This window comes from Chrysemys picta, chromosome 2, assembly GCF_011386835.1.
Source record: "Chrysemys picta bellii isolate R12L10 chromosome 2, ASM1138683v2, whole genome shotgun sequence".
NCBI lineage: Eukaryota > Metazoa > Chordata > Testudines > Emydidae > Chrysemys > Chrysemys picta.
Genome location: NC_088792.1, coordinates 120951877 through 120973719, shown reverse-complemented (window position 1 = coordinate 120973719; position 21843 = coordinate 120951877). Strand labels below are relative to the sequence as shown.

Genomic DNA, 21843 nt, shown 5'->3' with positions numbered 1-21843 from the left:
AACTGCAACTTGTGATGATTACTCAGTGTTCTGTCATCTGCTACCACTGAGAACAGTCTACATCCATCTTCTTTGGAACCCCCTTTCAGGTAGTTGAAAGCAGCTATCAAATCCCCCCTCATTCTTCTCTTCTACAGACTAAATGTCGGGGACTTTTTAACCCAGACGGCAAGGTTTGTTGTCTGACCGCAGAGTGAGAGACAGGCAACACCAGCAAGGTCCAATACAAGCTCTTTATTGAAGAGTGCACACAACAATAGAGAGCGGCCCGTCTCCAGAGAGAACCAGCCACGATTACAATAACTAGTGAGATTATATAGACAGTTCCGTCGCGTCATAGTTAAAGCAACCCAATCCACCCCCCTTTACTAGTTAAAAGCTTCTAATATTCATGCATATCTATGTTCTTTGACAGTACAAACAGTTCATGATGCCTCAGCAGCTTATCAGCTTTTTCGTCATGCACTAGAAACTAGGAGAAAGTAGGGAGTTAAGAACAGAAACAGGGAGTGGAGACTGCAAGTCTCCATATGTCCAAACAAACCGTTCCTAGTACATTTGGTACAAGAATACAGTCCCCCCTTTATCTCATTCTTTGAAGCCCAAGCAAGCATGTCCTCATGTTTCACAGAGAGACAGGAATGGCCCAGCAACTACAGTTAGCCGAACTTTGGCTAAGCTGGCCAAACAACCTGTTCTATACTCCATTTTCTTTGGACCTAACAGTCCCCCCTTTGTCCCTGGAGTACCTCGAAGGGACTCCTGGGACAACTCACTACTATGAGACAGCTATGAGTGGTAAGCTTGGGAGTTGATTACTTTTTGGCAGAACACACCTTGGTGCCCATCCAACCTTTATCATAACATACAAAGCTAGCAGGCCACATATAATTACAACGGCACTTTGGAGTACATTATGGAGCGAACCACCTATATCTGGAATCCAATTGAACAGGTTACTCCACCAGGATTCAATTCGCTTCCCTCCGTGGTCCTTTGCTACCTTTATAAGGTGGTTTGCTCTTTTCCAAGTGGCATTATAAACATCTGGGAAATACACACAGCATTCTTGTCCAATTAATGCACATATTCCTCTCTGAGAGGCCAGTAAAATATCTAGAGCAAAGTGGTTCTGGAGAACCATCTGCCTTAGTTTTCTCTGTGCTGTTACCAAGTCCACCAGGGCATCGGCGTTAGTCTAATTTCCCACATGTCTCGGTGAATTACCCAATCCCTCATGCATCCTCCCCATGGACCCGGCAGGATTCGGTATGTGGGAGCCCACACCTCCCTAACCGGTCCATATGCTTGGAAGGAGCATTGAGAATGTCCGCACTTCCACCAGGAAAGTCTCCAAGTATTTCTTTATGGCCACAGATCAGATGGTACTCCTGATGTGTCTGTAAGGGCAGTGGGCCAAGCCTGAACATGCTAGATCCCACTGCAATGCCTTCCCAGCCTCAGTGATATTCAATACTATCTCTATTAGCAACTTTTGGGTCATAGTACTAAGGGCGGAGATAACATGTAACTTACCAATTCCAGCCTGTACCTGGGTTAGCTGTGCTCCACAAATAAGGCTTGTGGCCTTCTTTAGTTGCCCTAATTTCTTATTATGTTTTTGGTTCTTAAAAATATTTTAAACTGCTGCTGTACTATTGGCCTTATTTTATAGGGATCCGGTTAAGTCTCTTTTCTTTCTAGAGGAAATAACCCAAGCCTCTGTTGTGCTAATCTAATAGCAGCCCCTTTTGCATTTAAAATCCAATTAGGGAGGGCAATACATGCTGAAGGACTCATTCAAAACACAGGGCGCAGCCTGTAGAATAAACCCCAAAATCCAATCAAAACCACATTCCCAAGCATGGGTCCCACAAGTTTCTTCCTGCCAGTGTATAATTCTTTGTTTCTTCACCAGGGTCAGTTCTTAATGTTTTTTTTTTTTTGTAGTCAGGAATTCCTGGACTTTGGTGGTTTCAATGGAGCAAGTGTTCCTTCTTCTCTTTTTCTGAAACAGTGTGGTTCAGCATCATACAGGGGAGAGGTTACTAGCACATCACCCTGTAATGGGTTTTGCTTTTTTTTAGAAAAAAATCCAAAGGCACAGTAGGTCTGTCAGTGGACAAGGGAGAGGTTACTAGCACTTCACCTTGTCTCTTTTTTTTTTTTTTCTTTCTTTTTCCTGCTGTCCAGAAGACACAGCAGAGCTAGAAGGAGAAATAGGCTTATCATCAGTCGGAGAGTCCTCCCGAGGTGGAGGGGTCTTTTTACAGTGAGAAGCATGGGTCTAGGCAGGTAGTCCTTGGCACTTCACAGCAGAGTTGGTGGTTAACAGGACTTGGAAAGGGCCTTTCCAGCATGGTCAAAGCAGTTTTTCGTTGATGGACTTTATGTAGACTCAGTCTCCTGGTTTCAATAAATGGCAGGGCTGCTAGGGTCTTTAGGTAGCACTTCTTTACCTGTGAGAAAAACCTAACACATTTCATTAATGCCTGGCAGTGTTTTTGCAGATTTTACAGCTGCTTGGGCACATTCAGGCCCCCCTTTTCTTGGCTGTCAGCCAAGTCTTAGCTGTGGGCAGTGCCCTTGGATGGGCCAGCATCTTATCTTTGGACTGAGCTTGCTAGCTATTTTTTTTTTCTAGTTAACTCGTTCTGTTCTTTTTCCTTCTTTCCTTTTTGGCTTCTTTTAACCTACAAAGGAAACTTCCACTTTTCACTCATACACCTTTTCTCAACAATGAACACATACACATTGCCATTATACAGTACATTAGTCTTATTATTCAATGTATGCCATATACACCCTTCCAGTAAAATAACTTTTATACAGAGCTTTGGAGCAACAAACCAGGACAAGCACACCCACCTTTGAGGAGTCCACTCGGTACAACCTCTTGTGTCCAATAGCTTTCTTCCCTCCCCAGCCCTCTGGCTAGAAATCTAAGGTAGCCAGAAGGATCCCATGGACAATATGGGGAATGGGTTAACCTTCCATGTCCTTGCTTCCAAAGACTGTTGATATGCAAATTTTAACAACATTTTTTCAATTAAAAGATCTGACCAATTAAGTTTTTTTTTTTTTACTTAAGCAAATGTATTAGACTTTAGTATATTACATTTTTCCTGATTTATTCAAACACTTTGTATTCCAAGTTGAATAAAACAAGTATCTGCTTTTTTATTTAACCCTTTTATTTAATTTTGAACTCGACTGTCTTATGAAAATATTAAACACAACAATTCTGGCCACAAGACAAACCCCACAAGACAGGACATAGAACACAAAAATAATTCCTATTGTACCAGTAAATGCATGGTACGTTGAATGCTGTTCAGCTGGCATCCGTTTTCTCTGATGATTTGAAAGACATTAATTACTTAAAATATTTCCTTTATATACACATACTTTTGTTGATTTTAGACAAAACAGAGGAATTACTCTATATTTCCTTGTATTTGTTTCATAGGCAGCCCAGGTTTCAGTGGCTTCTACCTTATTAGTAAGATAATTTGCATTAATACAAATACTTTCTGGCTTGCTTCCAGATCCAAAGCTATCCACAGCTTAAAGATTCTTACTTTAAAAAAGGACACAATTAACTTTCCCAGACTTTTGATTGCCTTTTACTTCTAACTTTTGCTTTTAAACACACAGTGAACTGAAAAAGACAACACAACTTATATTGGTAGGTTTGCATTTCTTTTACCTTTACCACAATATACACTGCACATGTTCTGGGGAAAATGCACATCCTCTCCACAATTCAATTTCCACAACACTAGCCACATCAATTTCTACACAAGGTGTAACTGTTTCTTTTATGCTTACAAAATCTCCATGCCCCCACAGCAAAGTGTCAGCTCGACCACACAGAGCCAGGGGCACTGTCCTTCTCTCTCTTTACCAGATCTTTTATCTGCTATTTTGTTACCCAAAAACAAAATTTAAATCTTTTATTCTTCTGGCTTTGACTACCCTGCTGCAGCCACAACCTTTGGTCTTTATTTAAAACATTTTAAATCTTGTAGCATTAAGTCACTTTAAGGATTAAATGCTAAATACCTTAAACAACACTAGTTTCCTGTGCCTGGCAAAAGTATTCTCGGTTTTGCAACTTTAAACAATACCAATTCATCTTAAACTTATAAAATACAGATTGTACACAGCAGGAGTGTTCTTCAGCAAATTAGACTAACGTATTCATAGTTGAATAATTCTACTTAAATAACTTCTTGCCTGGATTACTTACAGAAATTCTTACTAAGTTTCACTGCTTAATTCTCTCTAGCAACTATAGAGTTAACTTCTCACTCTTGGGAGGGCTGTTCTTTTACACCCTGGGGTCTCCTGTGGCGTCTCTTTCAGAGATTCTAGTCCAGGCCGGCTGCCTGGGGCTTCTTCAGCGTCCCCAAACCACACCAGCTCCAGGGTCTCAAAGGCAGACTGTTGGATCTCACTGGATAGTTAAGCTTTGCAAATGTAAGCTCAGCACTGTAACTTTGTACTGCCTTTGGTTTGCCTCTGTCTATATTTTTTTTTCACAGCCAGCTGGGGCCGAAAGCAGTTTTTCTTTTGGTTTATAGTTATACCATACAAATAAATAATCCATTTGTCCCGGTCTAAGATCAACCAGGATATTCCTGAGGGAATCCATCCTGTCAACAGAAAAGGTTCCACACCTTGGCCAGTTTTTAGTCGGGGACAAATGAGTAGTAAAGGAAGGCCATTGAATTTGGCATAAGTTTCTCATTTAGATTTAGTCAAACCGGTTGTTCCAGAGATTTCCTTCCAATTTCTAAGTACCAGAGACAATGGGGCGTCCCCCGGGCACTTGCTGCCAAACTGTCCCATTTAGCCTGTAGGGACTCTAACCCCTCTCCGGGGACTCTAACCCCTCACAACCCTACTCCGGGGACTCTAACCCCTCACTGGGGACTCTAACCCCTCTCCGGGGACTCTAACCCCTCACTGGGGACTCTAACCCCTCTCCGGGGACTCTAACCCCTCTATGGCGATCGCTTACCTTATTCAGGGACTCGAACCCCAAAGACCTGACCTCCCCAGGGACTCAAACCCCGAAGACCTGGATCCTACTCAACGGGTAGGTGGACATTGCTGGGTTTCTACGGGCTTCAGCTGGTTCACAGAACTCGCCTTATCGCCGACGCAGGGATCAGGTTACCGGGCAAGGCTCCTCGAAGCCAGAGGATGCGCGCTGCATTGCTTCGGAGTCTGATCCCGCACCGGAGAGTCAGACGAGTCCCGGCGGAGTCGCCAAATCTGTCGGGGACTTTTTAACCCAGACGGCAAGGTTCGTTGTCTGACCGCAGAGTGAGAGACAGGCAACACCAGCAAGGTCCAATACAAGCTCTTTATTGAAGAGTGCACACAACAATAGAGAGCGGCCCGTCTCCAGAGAGAACCAGCCACGATTACAATAACTAGTGAGATTATATAGACAGTTCCGTCGCGTCATAGTTAAAGCAACCCAATCCACCCCCCTTTACTAGTTAAAAGCTTCTAATATTCATGCATATCTATGTTCTTTGACAGTACAAACAGTTCATGATGCCTCAGCAGCTTATCAGCTTTTTCGTCATGCACTAGAAACTAGGAGAAAGTAGGGAGTTAAGAACAGAAACAGGGAGTGGAGACTGCAAGTCTCCATATGTCCAAACAAACCGTTCCTAGTACATTTGGTACAAGAATACAGTCCCCCCTTTATCTCATTCTTTGAAGCCCAAGCAAGCATGTCCTCATGTTTCACAGAGAGACAGGAATGGCCCAGCAACTACAGTTAGCCGAACTTTGGCTAAGCTGGCCAAACAACCTGTTCTATACTCCATTTTCTTTGGACCTAACATAAACAATCCCAGTTCCCTCAGCCTCTCCTTATAACTCATGTGCTCCAGCCCCCTAATCATTTTTGTTGCCCTCCACTGGACTCTTTCCACTTTTTCCACATCCTTCTTGTAGTGTGGGGCCCAAAACTGAACACAGTACTCCAGATGAGGCCTCACGAATGCCAAATAGAGGGGAATGATCACGTCCCTCGATCTGCTGGCAATGCCCCTATTTATACAGCCCAAAATGCCATTAGCCTTCTTCACAACAAGGGCACACTGTTGACTCATATCCAGCTTCTCATCCACTGTAACCCCTAGGTCGTTTTCCACAGAACTGCTGCCTAGCCATTCGGTCCCTAGTCTGTGGCAATGCATGGGATTCTTCTGTCCTAAGTGCAGGACTCTGCATTTGTCCTTGTTGAACCTCATCAGATTTATTTTGGCCCAATCCTCTAATTTGTCTAGGTCCCTCTGTATCCTATCCCTACCCTCCAGCATATCTACCACTCCTCCCAGCTTTTAGTCATCTGCAAACTTGCTGAGGGTGCAGTCCATGCCATCCTCCAGATCATTGATGAAGATATTGAACAAAACCGGCTCCAATACCGAACCTTGGGGCACTCCAATTGATACTGGCTGCCAACTAGACATGGAGCCATTGATCACTACCCGGTGAGCCCGACAATCTAGTCAGGTTTCTATCCATCTTATAGTCCATTCATCCAGCCCATACTTCTTTAACTTGCCGGCAAGAATACTGTGGGAGACCGTATCAAAAGCTTTGCTAAAGTCAAGGAATGACACGTCCACAGCTTTCTCCTCATCCACAGAGCCAGTTATCTCGTCATAGAAGGCAATTAGGTTAGTCAGGCATGACTTGCCCTTGGTGAATCCATGCTGTTCCTGATCACTTTCCTCTCCTCTAAGTGCTTCAGAATTGCTTCCTTGAGGACCTGCTCCATGATTTTTCCAGGGACTGAGGTGAGGCTGACTGGCCTGTAATTCCCCGGATCCTCCTTCTTCCCTTTTTTGAAGCTGGGCACTACATTAGCCTTTTTCCAGTAATCCAGGACCTCCACCAATCACCATGAGTTTTCAAAGATAATGGTCAATGGCTCTGCAATCACATCTGCCAACTCCTTTAGCACCCTCGGATGCAGCACATCCAGCCTCATGGACTTGTGTTCGTCCAACTTTTCTAAATAGTTCTTTCTCCACAGAGGGCTGGTCACCTCCTCCCCATGCTGTGCTGCCCAGTGCAGTAGTCTGGGAGCTGACCTTGTTCATGAAGACAGAGGCAAAAAAAGGATTGAGTACATTAGCTTTTTCCACATCCTCTGTCACTAAGTTGCCTCCCTCATTCAGTAAGGGGCCCACACTTTCCTTGACTTTCTTCTTGTTGCTAACATACCCGAAGAAACCCTTCTTGTTACTCTTAACATCTCTTGCTAGCTGCAACTCTAAGTGTGATTTGGCCTTCCTGATTTCACTCCTGCATGCCTGAGCAATATTTTTATACTCCTTCCTGGTCATTTGTCCAATCTTCCACTTCTTGTAAGCTTCTTTTTTGTGTTTAAGATCAGCAAGGATTTCACTATTAAGCCAAGCTGGTTGCCTGCCATATTTACTATTCTTTCTACACATCGGGGTGGTTTGTTCCTGCAACCTCAATAAGGATTTTTTAAAATACAGCCAGCTCTCCTGGACTCCTTTCCCCCTCATGTTATTCTCCCAGGGGAGAATAACTTCTTCTACATTTGGCCCATATAACACAGTCATCCACCGTGACAGACTTGTGCCCTTATGTTCATCACTTTTACAAGACTCTGATAAACTTTGTACAAAGTATGCCAGGTGGGGTATCACTTGAAAACATATAATCTAATAAACATTATTGTCCTGGTAAAATGTGTGTAGGAACATTGTTTGTAAAATTATAAGATTTTACTGTATGATATTTCTTAGACATGCTCCAAGTTTAGAAAAGCAGCCCAGACCAGCTCCCCAGAGCCAAAGATTAGCCAGCACCTTAGCCAGGTGTCAACATAATCAAGTGGACTATTACCGGGTTGAGCAGCCATTCTTTAGCAGGAAGAAGATTGAGGGGGAGAAATTTACATTTTGGCAATGGAACAGCTGGGGGGAGGGGTTCTGTGCAAGGAGACTGACTGTTGCCTGAATCCCAGCTGGAGATAATTCTCAAAGAAAAGGAACGGATACAAAAAATGAGGAACAGAGGACACAAATCACCTCTCCCCTCATCTCTAGTCATGACATCAACAACATTTGAAAGACAAAGGAAGCATCAGTGAACTTGGGGAGTGGTCCTGATTGAAGGAGTTCAGCCAGTAGAAGCATATGGTGAGAAAAACTTTTGTTTTGGATTCATTTAGCTTGTTAAGTTAGGTCTTAGTTTGCATTTTACCTTGTATTTCTTTGTAACGAATTCTGACTTTTATGCCCCATTGCTTGTTATCACTTAAAAAAAATCTACCTTTCTGTATTTAATAAATTTGTTTTATCTAAACCAGTGTGCGTTTGAATTGAAGTGTCTGGAACCTCCATTTGAGATAACAAGGTTTGTGCATATAATTTTTTATTAATGAAACAATGGAATTTCTATGAGCTTGTACTGCACAGAAGGAAAGGGCTGGGCAGTACAAGATGCACATTTATAGGGACAAATCTGGGACTAGGAATTTGCTGGTATCACTGCAATAAAATTCAGGAGTGGCTGGCTATAAGCATTCATATCATTCAACTGGGAGTGATTTTGCATGCTAGAGGCTGTGTGTGAACAGGTCAGGAGTGGCTACTCCCACAGCAAAACAGTGTAAAAGGCACCCCAGTTTGAGAATTGAGGGGCCACAGCTGTTCAACTGTCCAGATTGTACCCTGGGGAATGTCACATCCACAAATAGAGTAATATCTATTCCTGCCTGTATACGCACCAGGAGGTCAGTAATCATAATGTTAACAGGATTGGGCTGATAACACTCCCCCGTGGAGTGCCATTAATAACGGGGTGGCTCTATGTTTTTTGCCGCCCCAAGCATGGCAGGCAGGCGGCTTTCAGCGGCGCGTCTGTGGGCGGTTCGCTGGCCACGCGGATTCGGCGGCATGCCTGCAGGAGGTCAGACGGTGCCGCACCATTGGCGTCCCCGCCACCGAATTGCTGCTGAAGCTGCGGGACCGGCGGACCTTCTGCAGGGATGCTGCCTAAAGCCGCCTGCCTGCTGCCCTCACAGCGACCGGCAGGCCGCCCCCCGCGGCTTGCTGCCCCAGGCATGCGCTTGCTGCGCTGGTGCCTGGAACTGCCCCTGATTAATAAGTTTATAAATATTTGACAAAGCCGCCCTACCCTATCTCATATGGTTCTATCACTTAAAAAGTCTCTTATCCATCAGAACATTCTTCCTCTTATTCCAATTGTGGCTAGTTTATACAGCAAGCCTTCCCTTCATAGCATGGCATATGCTTTTTTAAATGTCCAAAAAGACAGCTATCAAACTCTGTTCCTCATGGTTTTTTGTATTTGTTTCTAATCTTACAATATGATCAACTGTGCATCTTCCTTTCCTGAAATCACTGTGTACAGTTTATAATTTTATTTTTTCCAAGTATGCTATTAATCTCTGTCACGCTATCTGGAGTAGCTCACAACTGTGCGTGCCTACCTCAGGGAAAACTGTCAGAAAACAAGGGCAGACACCCCAAACTAGTGCCTTGTTCTATAATTATATTTCATCAGGCCTGTAACAAATGTGAACTCCTAGATCACTATACCAGTTTTACCCTGGAGTCAGAGACGGTCCCCTTAGCCTCTCCACTCTATCTTACCCCCCAGACAAACTGAACTTTGTGATAAAGAGTTATTTAAACTTAAAATCACACAACATCAGATTTCTCCCAGTCCCGAAGGACAAGTCACTTACCCCAGATCAATTGGTACTCTGGATCTTACACCAAAGATAACACTGGCAGCCAGTTCTGTAGTAAACTAACTAAAGGTTTATTAGCTAAGAAAAAGGAATGAGAGTTATTGAGAGGTTAAAGCAGGTGAAATATAATAACAGATGAATCACATTTTATAATTCCAAATGGTGGCAGTGAGATAATAAACTGCCAGTTTCCCAAAATTCTTTCAGATCTACCCAGAATAACTCTGGGGATTTCCATCTTCTTGTTCAGTTGTTCTGCCCTGCTAGAATCCAAACAGCCCAGAGGTACAGGATCTTTCTTTGAATCCATATTTATAGTATCTTCACACAGAAAGCAACTTGACATGTCTCTACCCACATGGGCTTTTCCTTTGAAGACCATGCATGAGAAATGCACTTAGCCTTTTTACCTCCAACCATCACCTAATGGCCAATTGCTTTGAAATTAAGGGCTTTAACAGAAAATCCTATGTCCTTCATTAGCATTTCACAAGATTTCTTTGATGTCTGATGAGTTATTTGGTTACAAGGGTATTTACCATTGTAAATGTAAATGTTTGCTATTACATTATGACAGGAACAGATAAGTGAAAACACATGTAACATCTGATTAGTTTTATGAAGTTTAAACACCCAAAACACTTATACATTTACAAATGCTTTGATCTAATACACAAGCGAATTGAATTGAATTGAATTGAATACATTCTTGCATGACCTGGTCTCACAATCTCATTTGTCATTCTTTCCATAATTTTGCCCATGCACAATGTGAGGACAATAAGTCTATATGCATCAGGTCTTGTGCATAATGTGCCAGCTTCTCCTACAGATATAACCACTGCTTGCTTCCATTTTGCCAGTAGTATTACTTTTCCCCATATATTATTCCAATAAAACTCACACTCCCTTCCAGTAGGCACTTAAGCATTGGATTACATATACTATCTTTACCTGAGGCAGTATTTTTATTTTTGTCTTTAGCTTTGAGTTCATGTATGCTGAAGTTTTCATCCAGTACATCATCTTTATATTCTACCCAGCCATGCAAGAGCTCAACATTTTCTTCAGCAAATATTTGTTTGTTCGTAAAACTCTTTACTTTGAATTATATCACTATTAGCTTTTTGGAACTCTTTTGCTAAAATGTTCACTTTTCCTACATTAGAACTTTCAACTTAATCATTTACTATAAGGCCAGGTACAAATTTATTTTTACTCTGTATCCCATTCATTCTCTTAACTTGTTTATATATCTGAATCCTTGTAATCTTTGTTCCTTTTCCCACAATACTGTCTCTGTCTTTTTAATAATTCTTTGTGCCACTGCTTTATATCTTTTATAGGTCATTAAGTCCTTGCTATTCATTATACTTTTTGCTTGTTTGTATGCCTTATTGCCTTTCTCTAACTGCTGCTTTACAATTTTCATCCCACCAAGGAATGGGATTTCTGAGTTTGTGGCAATTCAAGGTCTTGAATTGCTGCTACAACTCCCTTTATTATATTATCATGAAATTCCTCTAGTTTATCACTTATAGAATTGACACTTAGATACTAAGCATGCTTACTCTTAAAGAGTTTCCAATTTGCTTTGCTAAGGCTCCGGGTAGGAATTCCTTCAGTGTTTTCAACATTACCTTGGCCTCGATATGTAGTTAGCATAGGGAAGTGATTACTTCGCATTCCATCTTCTTTATAGATTTCCCAGTTGCATTTACTTGAAGTATTGCTTGTTGCAATTTCCAGATCTAAACATGAAAAGGTTCCATCTACTAAATTAAACCTAGTAGGCATTCCAGTACTGAACAATACCAAGTTGTGCATGTCAATGAATTGTTCCTGGCATTTGCCATTATAATCAGTTTTCCTGCTTCACTATAACTTATTATGGCTATTAAGGTCTCCACAAATAATATACAGGCCTTTGACACCCTTAACTAACTCTTCCAATTCTTGATTGTCTAGTTTTTTTATATGGGTTGTAAACACGATAGATTCATATAAAGGTGCTATTATTCTGCAGAGGAATATAAACAGCATTATGCTCAAAACTTAAATTCTGAACATCTATGTCAATGTAACTAAGACCTTCCTTTGTAAATATACAGACTCCTCCTCCACTTGTTATTTCTCTGTCATGTCTGATTACATTATATCCTGGAAGTCTAAACATACGTTTTCTCATAGGGTTACCATATTTCAGCAAGCAAAAAAGAGGAAGGGAGGAGCCCCGCCCCAGCCCCGCCCCTGCCCCTCCCACTTCCCACCCCCCTCAGAACCCCCAACCCTCCCCCCGTTCCTTGTCCCCTGACTGCCCCCTCCTGGGACCCCTGCCCCTAACTGCCCCCCCAGGACTCCACTCCCTACCTAAGCCTCCCTGCCTCTTGTCCCCTGACTGCCCCAACCCTTATCCACACCCCCACCCCCAGACAGACCCCTGGGACTCCCAGGCCCCATCCAACCACTCTCCACCCCCTGACAGCCCCCCCCAGAACTCCCAACCCATCTAAACCCCTCTGCTCCCTGTCCCCTGACTGCTCCGATCCCTCTCCCCACCCCTGCCTCCTGACAGCTCCCCCCCAGAACTCCCAACCCCCCACCCCCCGCTCCTTGTCCCCTGATTGCCCCCTCCTGGGACCCCTGCTCCTAACTGCCCTCCAGAACCCCACCCCCTACCTAAGCCTCCCTGTTCCTTGTCCCCTAACTGCCCCCTCCTAAGACCCCCCCCAACTGCTCCCCAGGACCCTACCCCCTACCTGTACCCTGATTGCCCAAAACCTTCTGCACCCCCCCAAAAAGCCCCCCCCAACTCCTGACCCCCCCCGTCTCTTGACTGCCCCCTCCAGAACCTCCCTGCCCCTTCTCCTGCCCCCTGGCCCCCTTACTCCGCCGCTCAGAACATGGTGTTGGGCTCTGTGCGGAGCCAGACACGTGTCTGCGCTCCCCACCACAACACACAACCCGGTCCCTGGCCCTGCACAGTGCTGCCGGAGCGGGGCGCTGGGCTGCAGGGGAGGAGGAGCTGCCGAGGCCCGATGCAAACGGCCCGGCAGGCTGGCCGGCTCAGAATGCAGGGAGGGAGGGAGAGGGGGAGGAGGAGCTCTACAGCTGCTCCGGAGTTCAACCCGGCAAGCTGCGGGGGGCAGTGCCTGGAGGCAAGGGCAATGCATGGAGTCCTCTGCCCCCCCGCCTGAGGGCCGCAGGGACGTGGTGCCAGCGGCACCGCAGGCCGGATCCAAAGCCCTGAGGGGCCGGATCTGGCCAGTGGGCCGTAGTTTGCCCACCCCTGTTCTATGAACTATGTTCTGTACTTGAGGATAACTGTATACTTAATAGCTAAGATAGAAGAAGTGACGTAACTGTATTTAGAGTGCTAATGGTACACTGTGACCTGAATGGTAACTTATGTTTACCAAACAAGCACAAAGATGGGTTGTGTGACACATGCAAAGTCCAAGAAACAGTAGAGCATCTGTCCCTGCATTGCCACAGCAATTACACAGAAAGAGTCTTTCTGAAGAACTGAGATGCCTCTAGGTGAAAGGATATAGCCTGAAAGGATTGGCGAGAATACTGGGAAAGACTAAAAAAAGCTTAAGGATACAGGACTGGGTGAGAGGATATAGGTGTGGGGGGTTTATTTATTTTATTTATTTATTTGCTTATGTGATAACTGCAGTAGGTGGAGGCCATAGCCTCACATTGCTGAGGATGCTGTGCCATAAAATGACAGAGTGAAAACTGCAGTTGCTGAAGATGAGGAATTGATCTTGGGAGGGCAGCCAGGAGCTTACAAAGAAACCCCAGATACTGTTTCTGTTCACAGCCCAAGACTGTAGTTCCAAGCTGGGGAAGGGTATAGACTACAACTACTCTCTCCTCAGGGCTGAGGCCCTACCAGGATTTTTACTTTTCAAGGCTGCTGGGAACTGTAGGTTACAGACCGAAAAAGATGCTGCGGATAGGGCACTTAATGAGTTCCCTTGTTCAGAATGGCGAGAAACTTGCGGGGGGATGGAAGGGGTGTGAACTTCTCTCTCTGAAGAGAGGGGCAAATCATGTATAGTTCAATTGTATTGATTTATATTGTGGGATTTTGAACTGGAAAAAGTCCAAAACAGATCCTTTGGGGAGGGGGTGTGAAAAGTGAAAACCCTCTGGGCAATAGTGTGACCAGGTGTCCAGTTTTTGACCGGAACAGCCGGTCGAAAAGGGATCCTGGCGACTCCTGTCAGCACCGCTGACCAGGTCATTGACTTTCCGGTTGGGAACCAATAGGAGCTGTGGGGGGTGGCGCCTGCGGACAGGGCAGAGCGCAGAGCCACCTGGCTGCGCCTCCGCATAGGAGCCGGAGGGGGCACATGCCACTGCTTCTGGGACCTGCTTGAGGTAAGCACCACATGGAGCCTCACCCCTGACCCCCTCCTGGGCCACACACCCCTGCCCCAGCCCTGATCCCCTCCCGCCCTCCGAACCCCTCAGTCCCAGCCCGGAGCACCCTCCTACAACCCAGCCTCACCCCAGAATCTGCACCCCCAGCCAGAGTCCTCATGCTCCCACACCCCTACCCCCTGTCCCAGCCTGGAGCCCCCTCCCACACCCTGAAGCCTCATTTCTGGCCCCACCCAGGAACCCGAACTCCCAGCCCAGAGCCCATACTCCCTGCCTCAGCCTGGAGCCCCCTCCATACTCCGAACCGCTCAGCTCCACACCCCAAACCCCTCATCCCTGCCCCACCCCAGATCCCATACCCCCAACCAGAGCCCTTACCCCCTCTCACATCTCAACCTACTGCCTCAGCCTGGAGCCCCCTCTCGCACTCTGAACTCCTAATTTCTGGACCCACCCTGGAGCCTGCACCCCCAGCCGGAGCCCTCACCCTCTCCTGCATCCCAGCCCCCTGAGCCAGCCCGGTGAAAATGAATGAGTGAGTCAGGGTAGGGAGAGCGAGTGACAGAGGAAGGGGGGATGGAGTGAGCGGGGATGGGCCTCTGAGAAGGTGTGGGGCATGGGCAGGGCCTTGGAGGAGGGGCAGGGCAGGGGTGGGGCAAGGGTGTTCGATTTTGTGCAGGTAGAAAGTTGGCAACCCTACTGGACAAGGGAAGTTAAGGATTATTTTCAAAGAACTTGGCAGGTGTAGGTTCCAGGAAGTGGTTTCTAGTTCCTGGATCACTAAGCAGCCTGTACTTAGGTGCCTATCTCTGAAAGAGGGGTGGGTTTTAGCATACACCCCTCTCATTGGCTACATAGGCTACTTCCTGCCTCGCATGGTGGCTTTTGTGGATTGCATCCTAAAGCACCTCTCTCTCTCTCCATTCATTTTATAGGGAGCCTAGGTGCCTAACTCTGTTTTGTGGACTGCAGTGTTCCTGTGATATTTTTTTTTCTAAGCACCTAAAAGTTAGGTACAACATTACAACACCTAATTTTCTTCATGGATCCCACCCATAATCCCCACCCTTTATAGCTCTGTTAAGAGCCCTCCTAATACATTGAATTCAGTTTTGGGCAAGTCAACTCAGTACCAGAAAGATGCCAAAAACTGGAGAGGATTTAGAGAATGTTATTGGCAGGAGGATTGACTGGCTGAATTAATAGCTCTTATTTTCCATCTCCAATGTTTATGACATAAAAACCACCTCCACCCGCTCCCCCTCCCAGGAAGCTATATGCTATGCACTATTCATTAAGTGATACATTTGCACAAAAGAGAATATTTAATCAACAATAAAGTAGGCTAAAGCTGTAATGTGTGTGGGATAATGATATGCTCATCTAAAAGAGAGAGTAGAGCCTGTAGGGAAAAATGTACAGAATCAGTGGAAAACTTCATATTTTTATGAATTCCACTTTCATTTAAAGGTGATACTCCCGCTATCTCTACCCCCATAAGCTTCTTGATGCTTTTAAATAGCTACTGTGAATGCTACTAGCGGCAGGTATGACAAGACCCTCAAATTACATATCTCAAAACACAAAAAAAGTGCCATGAAATCTGGAGCTATGTCCTTGTCAATAGTTCAAAATTTCCAAGACCGAAATCATCCAGTCTCATCACTGCAATTTATTGGAATTGATTGGGTACAAAGACATCATGGTTGGAACAATGGACTCAACATTTCCAAGAACTTTCCTGGATATTAATGCTGAACATATTGGGCAAAATTCTGCTCTAATTTTCACTGGTATAAACCTGAACTAACTCCATTGACTGCAATAAAATTACAATGTCTTTATCTGTATAGCTGATGAAGGCTATGGTTGGTAACTCAGAAAAACGTGAGCAATTGGATAGGCTATGGAAGGGTCCAGTCTTGTGAACCCTCTAGATCTGGAACAGTTGTCCCTAAGAGAAAGCTCTGTACATAAAAGGTTTTGTAGGTCTGGGTCCAAGTCTTATTCACACTGAAAAAGATGTAATTGATGTGTGTAAGTATTTGATGTTAGTCACATCTTAAACTCCAAGGGTGGGGTTCAGAAAAAATTACCAATGGCTTTGCTCTGAGTTACCAGAATTTCTGCACCTGAACACCTCCATTACTGGCAGTACCCATAGGTTTTCAAAATAGTTCGTCTCATATCCAGAAAATAATTATCAGTAATATTGTTGTCCCATTTGGTGAGCAGTAGCAGATTTCTGGGACCTTGTAGGTCAAATTCCTGTTTGCAGCAGAAATAGGTGGCTGTGATGGGGTATACAAACCCCACATTGGCCAGGAAAACTGCTGTCGGCTCACCCCAATACGCCTGCAAGAGTTGTCAGACTTGGAGGGGGTATTAAAAAGGAGAGAGCCAGCTCAGACAAGGGGAGGCTCAGAGGAGAACAAATTTCTCATGTTAGTTTCCTGAAACAAGGCCTGGCTGGGGATAGTCACCCAACCCAACAGTCACCCCACCCACAGTTTCTGACCTTGGTCAGTGCAGCCCCAGAGTTCAGAAGTTTCTCTGTAGAGTTTATCTCCCAGCCTGGGTGGAAGTGGGGGAGAGGTATGGAGGGGGCATCTCACATGCTCCGCTGCTTGGGTTGATGGCCAATTGCCACGCTTCTCCGTGGGGTTCTGACGTAGTCTTCACCGCCAGCTGCATCTCTCTGCCAGCCACCCTGCTATCCGCTCCGCACGCCACACCACTCTGTTCACCATGCCTCTCCGCTAGCCACTCACCAACTTGTCTTCAGCCTTTCCCTTCCTAAACACAGCTCTCAGCAATCTTAGCTCTTTAGTGACTTCAGCTCTCCGTGATTTTAGCTGGTAGTAGGGGAGCCTGAGTGCCAGTGCACCACTAGTCCAAAGTAGGGCTGATGCTTAGACCCAGGTATCAGTGATTTCAGCTCTATAGTACATACCAAGACTCCTAATGGAGTCAAAATTAGCTCTGTTATTACACACTGGAGAGAGAAGGAGTAAAAGTGGTGTTTCAGGCTCCCAGAAGGGGCCCACACTACCAAGCACAAATACCTGCCCCCAGCCTCTCTCAAGTCACTGGGGGTTTGGAACCCATGTCCCTTGTCTAGTGAGTGCTACTTAGGTGAGGGCAAGTCCCTCTGTCATAAAATGCCAAGTACAGGTCTACTGTCCTTGATTCACCTAACCAGAATAACAACACTTTATTACTCCTGCCCCAATAACAAAGAGACTGGGGAATCCGACAGCAGCCAAAGTGACCATTTGGGCAAGCAGTTCATCATGCTAGGCAGGGTGGGTGTGCCCATGCAAACGAAATCAGCCCCTGAAGTCCTTTTCCACAGCTCACCACCAGATGTCAGGGGAGAGCTCATTCTGACTCTGCTTATACCCTTAACAGCCCTCTGGGTTCAGCCACTGTAGAAGCATCTTAACTCTTTGTTCCCAATGTACCTAGAACAACTGGTCCCGCATCCTGATTGGGCCATCTGGGTATGACTGCAAAAAAAAACCTGTTAAACTTTTTAATGTAATAACTGAGAAAATCCAAATACCAAAGCATTTGTTGTATAGCTACAGTCAGAGAGGAGGGGGGAAAAGGAGTGAGACAGAGGGAAATAACTGTAAATAAAAACAGTAAAAGTTTGTCTGGCTGTCCTCTTGTACACAACCTACCCCAAAGCCTGTATATTATTTATTTATATTGTAGTGGTGTTTAGAAGCCCCAGTGCTGGAGGGGTTTGCCATATGGTTTTGAGAAAGAAAACGAGAGCAAAATCCAGAAACACTGATGATGAACAATATTAAAGAGCAATACAAGGAAACAGAAGATACAGAAATGAACATGTGAAAGAGAGAGACTTCCACACAGGATGTTAGTAGTGGCTAGAATAGAGAGGCTGGAGCAATGCCCTAGGAATGTTTGTTTGTTATTGCTCGATTTTGGATGTGAGCGACTTGTTGAATTTTTGGGCCCTGAGGAAGTTCCAGCTGGAAGTAGAAATGGATGGAGTCGGATGTTTCCTTTGATGCAAACGTACAAAATCCTGCCTCTCCAAATGCAGGAGGAAGTAAGAACAAATGGAGCAGTTAGCCTACAGCCTCAAGTCTTTTTAGCCATAGAATCAAAAGCATCCTGCCTAGCTTTTCCCAGGGTCATACACTGCTCACAAGCTACTGCTTGGATTTTTTTGCTTTTTTGCTTCTCCTTTCTGTTCTTGTCTGTTCCCAGTTTGTGTGTCTTCTCTCACACCCACACCCACACCACCCAATGGAACCTCCTGCACACATGGTGCTAGTTTCTGGGCAGACTCTAATAGGTCTTGTTTTAGGTGTAGGCATAGGCCCCCCAACTTTGGCAACTATCTTAAATGAAGTTTGAACAAGGTTTTAACTCAACCCATAACAAAGTTTCACCCAGCTCACTTCCCACCTCAGCTTTGCTTATTGTCCAGATGAGGCCTAAAATGGTGACACCAACTAATCCATCCCAAACAGAAAGAAAAATAATGTAACAAATTACTAATGATACACACTTACATAAGAATGGGCAGACTGGGTCAGACAAATGTGCCATCGAGCCAAGTATCCTGTCTTCTGACAGTAGGCAGATGCTTCAGTGAGAATGAACAGAACATGACAATTTCAAGTGACCCATCCAGTCCCAGCTTCTTGCAGTTCAAGGTTTAAACTATAGGGACACCTGGAGCATGGAATTGCATCCCTGATCATCTTAGGTCAATCAACGGTGGTTACCCATCCTCCATGAACTTCTCTAATTCTTTTTTGAACCCAGTTATAGTCTTGACCTTCAAAACATCCCCTGGCAATGAGCTCCACAGGTTGGCTGTGCCTTGTTGGAAGAAGTACTTCCTTTTGTTTGTTTTAAACCTCCTGTCTATTAATTTCATGGGTGACCCCTAGTTCTTGTATTAGGAAAAGGAGTAAATAACACTTCCTTATTCACTTTCTCCACACCATTCGTGATTTTTATAGACTTCTATCATATCCCCCCTTAGTCATCTCCTTTCTAGGCTGAACAATCCCAATCTTCTTACTCTCTCCTTATATGGAAGTTGTTCCATACTCCTTATCGCTTTTGTTTCCCTTCTCTGTATCTCTTCCAATTCTAATATCTTTTCTGAGATGGCAGGGGACCAGTATTGCACATAGTATTCCAAGTGTGGGCGTACGATGGATTTATAGAATAGCAATATATTTTCTGTTTTATTTATCCATCCCTTTCCTAATGATTCCTAATACTGTTAGCTTTTTTGACTGCTGCTGCAGATTGAGCAGATGGTTTCAGAGAACTATCCACAATGACACCAAGATCATTCTTGAGTGGAAACAGCTAAGTTAGAATTCTTCATTTTGTACATATAGTTGGGATTATTTTTTTCAATGTGCATTACTTTGCATTAATCAACACTGAATTTCATTTACCATTTTGTCATCTAGTGACCCAGTTTAGTGAGATCCCTTTGTAACTTTTCACAGTCAGCTTTGGACTTAACTATCTTGAGTAGTTTTGTATCATTGGCAAACTTTGCCATATCAGCGTTCATCCCCTTACAGCTCCCAGTACAGCCTTGGAGAGACCCTGCTATTTAACTCTTTCCACTGTGAAAACTTAACATTTATTCCTACCCTTTGTTTCCCATTTTTTAACTACTTACTGATCCACAAGAGGATCTTCTCTCTTATTCCATGATTGCTTTAGTTTGCTTAAGAGCCTTTGGTGAGAGCCTTTGAGAGGATCCTTCTGAAAGTCCAAGTATACTATATTGAGTGGATCATCCTTGTCCACATGCTCGTTGAGCGCCTCAAAGAATTCTAATAGATTGGTGAGGCAGGGTTTCCCTTTACAAAAGCCATCTTGACTCTTCCCCCAACATCTCATGTCAGTTTCTATATTTATAGCAAGGAATAGAATTACGAGTTTCAACCAATTTGCCTGGTACTGCAGTTAGGCTAACCACACGTACATCCAGTCTTTGTCAGGATAGTTTCACATCACCAACATAAACTAATTTTATTCCCATCTAAATCTCTTTTGGGCTTTTCTTACCATGGATTTCATTTCAATCACCAGAGAAGAATCCATTGCAATCAGCCTCTGAGGAACACCGATTGTTTCCGTAAAATTTGCTGGTTGAGGCAGACTGTACCCATTCTGTTTGAATGGGGGATTCACCTTTGTAATGACTTTCCCCATCTCAACTTCCACAGCTACATTCTCAGATGTGGGGGTTGGGGTGAGACAGCCAAGCTGAAATTCTGTCCCCCCCCAACTGTAAGCACTAGCATCTGTGTCCAACATGAAAGGGGTTTTGAAACACAGATAGTCCAAGACAGCAGTCCCACAAGCCTTTTTTCAACTCTGAAAATTCTAAATCACACCCTGCTCACCACTGAAATGGTTTGTTTGCAGTGTTGGTCTCAGAATATTAACAAGACATAGTGGGTGAGGTAATATATTTTATTGGACCAAATTCTCTTGGTGAAACGGACAAGCTTTGAAGTTACACAGAGCTCTTCTTCAGGTCTGGAGAAGGTATTCTGATTGTCACAGCTAAATACAAGTTGGAACAGATTGTTTAGCATACGTAGTTAACACATGTTGTAAAAGACCATTCAAAGTGGCCTGCTAACACCTCTGCAATCATAGGACAAAAAACGGGGGTTAGAGGGTTACACATTGCTGGATTGCCATAAATTCAGTGTCTCTATCAAGACCATGATTTTTAGTGTCTAGTAAAGTTATGAATTTAAGCCTCTGGGCTCGTCTTTTGAAGATGTTGCATAGAATTCCTTTGAGAATGAGGACTGAGGGTATGTCTACACTGTAATGTAAGCCCAGGGTTTGAACTCAGCCTAACTCCCCCTTCCAACTTCACACATTGCAGTAACCCAGGGTTTGGACCCAGAGTCCCAGGATTCCATGGGGGTGAAAGGTCTGAGCCTGAATCAAGCTGGGACTCAGGGTTTAAGCCCTATTTCTGTGCAGTGTAGTTGCAACCCCACCGGACTTGTGCTCTGGGAGTTCACCAAAAGAATCCCACAGGCTGACTTTCCTTGTCTTCTGGACAATCAAGTTTGGTGGACAGACAAGTATTCCCAAACTGCATCATGACCAAAGTGCTACAGTGGCCACATTTTGGAAGGGTGCTAGGAAGTGTGATTGGACTGGTAGATATGCTGGAGGGTAGGGATAGGATACAGAGGGACCTAGACAAATTAGAGGATTGGGCCAAAAGAAATCTGATGAGGTTCAACAAGGACAAGTGCAGAATCCTGCACTTAGGAAGGAAGAATCCCATGCACTGCTACTGACTAGGGACCAAGTGGCTAGGCAGCAGTTCTGCAGAAAAGGACCTAGGGGTTACGGTGGACGAGAAGCTGGATAGGAGTCAAAAGTGTACCCTTGTTGCCAAGAAGGCTAATGGCATTTTGGACTGTATAAGTAGGAACATTGCCAGCAGATCGAGGGACATGATCATTCCCCTCTATTCAGCATTGAGGAGGCCTCATCTGGAGTACTGTGTCCAGTTTTGGGCCCCACACTACAAGAAGAATGTGGAAAAATTGGAGGAAGTCTAGTGGAGGGCAACAAAAATGATTAGGGGGCTGGAGCACATGAGTTAT

General features: G+C 44.7%; 1 long non-coding RNA gene across 1 annotated transcript; it reads right to left on the bottom strand.

Annotated features, from left to right (window-relative positions):
* Window positions 1-214: 214 nt before the first annotated feature.
* LOC135981465 (uncharacterized) lies at window positions 215-5449 on the bottom strand. Its single transcript, XR_010598487.1, has 2 exons — window positions 5027-5449; window positions 215-2472 (listed from the first exon to the last, which is right to left on the bottom strand). It is a non-coding gene; the product is annotated as an uncharacterized LOC135981465 (long non-coding RNA).
* Window positions 5450-21843: the final 16394 nt, after the last annotated feature.